A 6,000-nucleotide genomic window follows, 5' to 3' on the forward strand; every position below is an offset into this window, starting at 1 on the left:
AGATATGCCCCCAGTGCCAGATATAGAAATGTCCCACAGTGCCAGATATGCCCCCAGTGCCAGATACACGTCCCCCAGTGCCAGATATGCCCACAGTGCCAGATACACATGTCCCCCAGTGCCAGATATGTCCCCAGTGCCAGATACACATGACCCCCCAGTGCCAGATATGCCCCAAGTGCCAGATACAGAAATGTCCCACAGTGCCAGATATGCTCCCAGTGACAGATACCAATGCCCCCCAGTGCCAGATATGCCCCCCAGTGCCAGATACACATGTCCCCACAGTGCCAGATATGCCCCCCAGTGCCAGATACACATGTCCCCCCAGTGCCAGATATGCCATCAGTGCCAGATACACATGTCCCCACAGTGCCAGATATGCCCCCCAGTTCCAGATACACATGTCCCCCAGTGCCAGATCTGCCCTCAGTGCAGGATATGCCCCCAGTGGCAGATACATATGTCCCCCCAGTTCCAGATATGCCCCCAGTGCCATGATATGTTCCCAGTGCCAGATATGCCCCCAGTGCCAGATACACATGTCTCCCAGTGCCAGATATGCCCCCAGTGCCAGATACACATGTCTCCCCAGTGCCAGCTATGCCTCCAGCGACAGAAACACATGTCCCCCCAGTGCCAGATATGCCCCCAGTGCCAGATACACATGTCTCCCAGGGCCAGATATGCCCCCAGTGCCAGATACACATGTCCCCCCCAGTGCCAGATATGGCCCCAGTGCAAGATATGCCCCCAGTGCCAGATACACATCCCCCAGTGCAAGATATGCTCCCAGTGCCAGATATGCTCCCAGTGACAGAAACACATGCCCCCCAGTGCCAGATATGCCCCCCAGTGCCAGATACACATGTCCCCACAGTGACAGATATGCCCCACTGCCAGATACACATGTCCCCCCATTGCCAGATATGCCCTCAGTGCAAGATATGCCACCAGTGCCAGATACATATGTCCCCCCAGTGCCAGATATGTCCCCAGTGCCAGATACACGTCTCCCAGGGCCAGATATGCCCCCAGTGCCACATACAGAAATGTCCCACAATGCCAGATATGCTCCCAGTGTCGGATATGCCCCCAGTGCCAGATACACATGTCCCACAGTGCCAGATATGCTCCCAGTGCCAGCTATGCCCCCAGCAACAGATACACATGTCCTCCCAGTGCCAGATATGCCCCCAGTGCCAGATATGCTCCCAGTGTCGGATATGCCCCCAGTGCCAGATACACATGTCCCACAGTGCCAGATATGCTCCCAGTGCCAGCTATGCCCCCAGCAACAGATACACATGTCCTCCCAGTGCCAGATATGCCCCCAGTGCCAGATATGCCCCCAGTGCCTGATATACGTCTCCCAGGGCCAGATATGCCCCCAGTGCCTGATATACGTCTCCCAGGGCCAGATATGCCCCCAGTGCCAGATACACATGTCCCCCCAGTGCCAGATATGGCTCCAGTGCAAGATATGCCCCCAGTGCCAGTTACATATGTCCCCCCAGTGCCAGATACACATCCCCCAGTTCCAGATATGCCCCCAGTGCCAGATACACATCTCCCCAGTGCCAGATATGGCCCCAGTGCAAGATATGCCCCCAGTGCCAGATACACATGTCTCCCAGGGCCAGATATGCCCCCAGTGCCAGATACACATGTCCCCCCAGTGCCAGATATGGCCCCAGTGCCAGATACACATCCCCCAGTGAAAGATATGCCCCAGTGCCAGATACATTCGTCCCCACAGTGACAGATATGCCCCACTGCCAGATACACATGTCCCCCCATTGCCAGCTATGCCCTCAGTGCCAGATACACATGTCTCCCAGGGCCAGATATGCCCCCTGTGCCAGATACAGAAATGTCCCACAATGCCAGATATGCCCCCAGCGACAGATATACATGTCCCCCCAGTGCCAGATATGCCCCCAGTGCCAGATACAAATGTCCCCCCTGTTCCAGATATGCCCCCAGTGCCAGATACACATGTCCCCCCCAGTGCCAGATATGGCCCCAGTGCAAGATATGCCCCAGTGCCAGATACACATGTCTCCCAGAGACAGATATGGCCCCAGTGCCAGATACGCCCCCAGTGCCAGATATGTCCCCAGTGCCAGATACACATGTTCCCCCAGTTCCAGATATGCCCTCAGTGCCAGATACACATGTACCCCCAGTGCCAGGTATGCCCCCAGTGCAAGATATGCACCCAGTGCCAGATACACGTCCCCCAGTGCCAGATATGCTCCCAGTGCCAGATACACATGTCCCCCCAGTTCCAGATATGCCCTCAGTGCCAGATATGCCCCCAGTGCCAGATACACATGTACCCCCAGTGCCAGATATGCCCCCAGTGCCAGATACACATGGTCTCCCAGGGCCAGATATGCCCCCAGTGCCAGATACAGAAATATCCCACAGTGCCAGATATGCCCCCAGTGCCAGATACACATGTCCCCCCCAGTGCAAGATATGCCCCAGTGCCAGATACACACGTCTCCCAGAGACAGATATGGCCCCAGTGCCAGATACGCCCCCAGTGCCAGATATGTCCCCAGTGCCAGATACACATGTTCCCCCAGTTCCAGATATGCCCTCAGTGCCAGATACACATGTACCCCCAGTGCCAGGTATGCCCCCAGTGCAAGATATGCACCCAGTGCCAGATACACGTCCCCCAGTGCCAGATATGCTCCCAGTGCCAGATACACATGACAATGCTAAATTCCTTTGTCGTATAACAACCCTTTATGAAGCTAAGAACACTGTACGCTGTTTACTTAAGAAGTACCGTAATGGTACGCTAGTTGCGTAACGATCGCTCAGCCGTAGGCGAGACGCTCAAGCGTCACGTTCGCTCACGGCCCAGCGATCACAGGACACGTTATTGGTTATGTCTAGGGTAATGATTCGCTATGGCGTAGCTTACGCTCGAGACCACGAGGAGGTCACCAGCGATGCAGACGCTCACAACACTATACCTTTATGATAAAACCTTATACCAATGAAATACACTGAATACCTTAATGTGAGTACAGGGTGTAAGTGCAACCTTGTGTAACCTGACTAACTACAAAGCTGCTTGAGCGTCACCGACACTCAAGTGAACACTTAACACTATAGGAAATACACAGATGCTGGTTTAGGTTCCAAAGCCTATTAACTGTATTATATCTAATATACTTGTAAAAGGGGATAACAGTACAAATGATACACTACAATATAACAGAGACTTCCTAACCACAGAACTAAACAATAAATACAAAAAGACAATACTACACTGACCTAAATGCAATACAATACAATACTATCTAATACAATGAGAGATATAAGGGAAAAGAGGAGAGAGAGAGATAGAGAGAGAGAGAGAGAGAGAGAGAAATTGGCTCACAGAAAGACAATGATTACGGAGAGAAACTTACGCACAAAGGGTATGATCGCCTGCGCCTCGATATCCAGCTCCCGGCTATCAGCAGATAACCGTTGATGAGAGAGTGAGAGCTGGATGTGGTCGGCCTGCCTATTTATGCCCCACACACAATGCAATCTCCTGGTCCTACAATCCCATTGTCCATTGGCCGAAGGAATTCGGCACTGCATCATAACAAAAGGTCATAGGGTGATTCATACAGGTGGGCTGTGACGATTTCCAACTGCTCAGGTGGGTGGGAAACTGGGTTTCCCGCCGCATACCTGAGTATGTGTAATTAATAGAAATGGACATAAACTTCTTATGTCCATAACTATTCGCACGAGCGATTAATACGCTCCAAACCAACACCGGAATATTGCTAATTAAATACTCTTCCGATGGGTACCAAACACTGCTGTATGATTCCTGTTAGACCCTTCGTACGATATAAAGAGGGATTCCTCAGCTCTGGGACATTGTATTTTAACCAAACTTTCAGAATCTATCAAAGGGACCATGATCTATAAACTACATTAATTGTGAAAATATGTAACGAATGAGTCGCACGCTACGACTATATAAACTCTACCGTAAATACGCATACCGCGCCTGCGAGTGCACACTATTGCGGGTATGCGCCTCCACGGGAGAGCGTACGCACGCGCAGCGCGGACCAGTGTGTGGTGCAAATATGGCAACGTGCATTGGGACATTTTTCTGACTTTGACAGTCCACCCTTTGGCAGTCAATAATAACTGCCACAAAACATTTAAGGAGAAAAATGTAAGTCAGGGGTTAATTGATTTCCATGGTTGGGTAGGGGAGGAGAGAGGAGAAGGTGTGAAGAGGGTATGACCTAGTGAGATAGCAGAAGCATGTGTGTATGAATCCATGTTTGGGGGGTCATGTATCATCGTGCCGTACGTGTTGTAAATCAAGCTTCGAGGTATTGCGAAGTATACATTTGAATTCCTTCTTATCCTGTGGTACAGGTCTGTGGATGGGCTGTCAAACTTTACCGAGCTCATTTCGGCTGTGGTTGTAACAAAATGGGGATGCACATTTTAGTTGATGATACATGAATGGGGGAGGTATGTGGTTGCTGATATCTGTGCCTGTATTCCCTATCGTCTATGTGTGTCGTTACCTGAGGGTTGTAGAGATGAAGATAAAGAACACTTACGAAAAATGCAATGATATTCTATGTCAGGGAAATGTACATCTGTTGTTGAAGTTGTGTTCGGTATCTGTTGAGAGTCGTCTTCTTTGCGCTGTTTTGCTCCTTAGGCATGAGCAACAAGCTTTGTCAGTGCCATCAGATTTACAAAAATGTTGGGCTAGCGTGAGTTTAAAAATACTAGGGAAACTGGGGATCCATGGCAAAGTTCATCAAGTGTCCATATTTAAAGTTGTCAAATCTTCTTCTTTGGTCAATCCGTTGTCTGTATACATCTCGTCTCGTCAGCTTCCTCGTCCAAGGGGGTCTTTGTATCTTGGAGAAAAGCAGAAAAACAGGTGAAAGAAACGGACCGTATAATCGCATTTTCATCACATCCTGGTTTCTATCATTGGGTCATAAATCAAATCCAGGTTAATTACGGTTTCCTCACTCCTCAAGCTCATCACTTTTGTACTTTGTTTGCACCTCATTAAAGCCTGCCCGCATCTAAATATCAATCCAATCGATATAACGACACCCAAGATACATAGTAGAAACTTTCCAACATCCATTATGACTCCTTGAGCCCACTCTCCCAAACCGGAGAACCAATTTCGCGGGTTCAACCATGACACCCAACTAGTCAGCTCATTACCTACAGCAGCAAGGGTGAGATTGTGTTTTCGACGAAATTCCCACTTCAATTGGAGAATATCGTCCATCTTTTGGTCTATGACCTCTACCGGATCCTCGGTGCTATTCGTGATATACGTGCAACACTTTATGCCGTACTGTGTTGCCAATGTAACACAATATCCGCCTGTTACTGCTGTAAGATAATTAAGAACCATTCTATGCTGTACCAGTTCTGTTTTGTAAGCTTGAAGTTCTCTTCCAGTGTATCTAAACGTGTCATCATACATTTCAGTGATATTATCTAACAAATTGGCGAGTGCGGAAATGTATCTATAATTCATCACTCCTCGAGCGGTACGAGTGAAATCTAACGCTACCAGAACCTGAATCCCGGTGGATTCATGGATAAGATCAGAAGCCGGATGCTCTAACCTTTCTGACAGTTGTCTTTTAACTCGGTGCTCGTAATGAGTGTGAGTATAAGGAGCTTGGGCACCACGGTGTATGTCCTTCATTTTGTCATGTGTAACAGTCATCACTTCAGGCAATACTTTTCCAATATAACACAATCCTTCAGAGTTTGGGGCAAGCCACTTGTACGCCTTTCTCCCGCATATGAAATATGCATCATCGGGGAGAACATAAGGGACGGAGAAGGACATGATCATGTTACAAACCTTCCAGGTGAAATCTCCTGACCCTAATTCTTCCATCTGCTTAATGCACGTATCGGTTTGTACGATATGTGCACAGTATCCTGGTGATACCTCTCCAACTCTAG

Source organism: Pseudophryne corroboree, assembly GCF_028390025.1.
Source record: "Pseudophryne corroboree isolate aPseCor3 chromosome 3 unlocalized genomic scaffold, aPseCor3.hap2 SUPER_3_unloc_49, whole genome shotgun sequence".
NCBI classification, from domain to species: Eukaryota; Metazoa; Chordata; class Amphibia; order Anura; family Myobatrachidae; genus Pseudophryne; species Pseudophryne corroboree.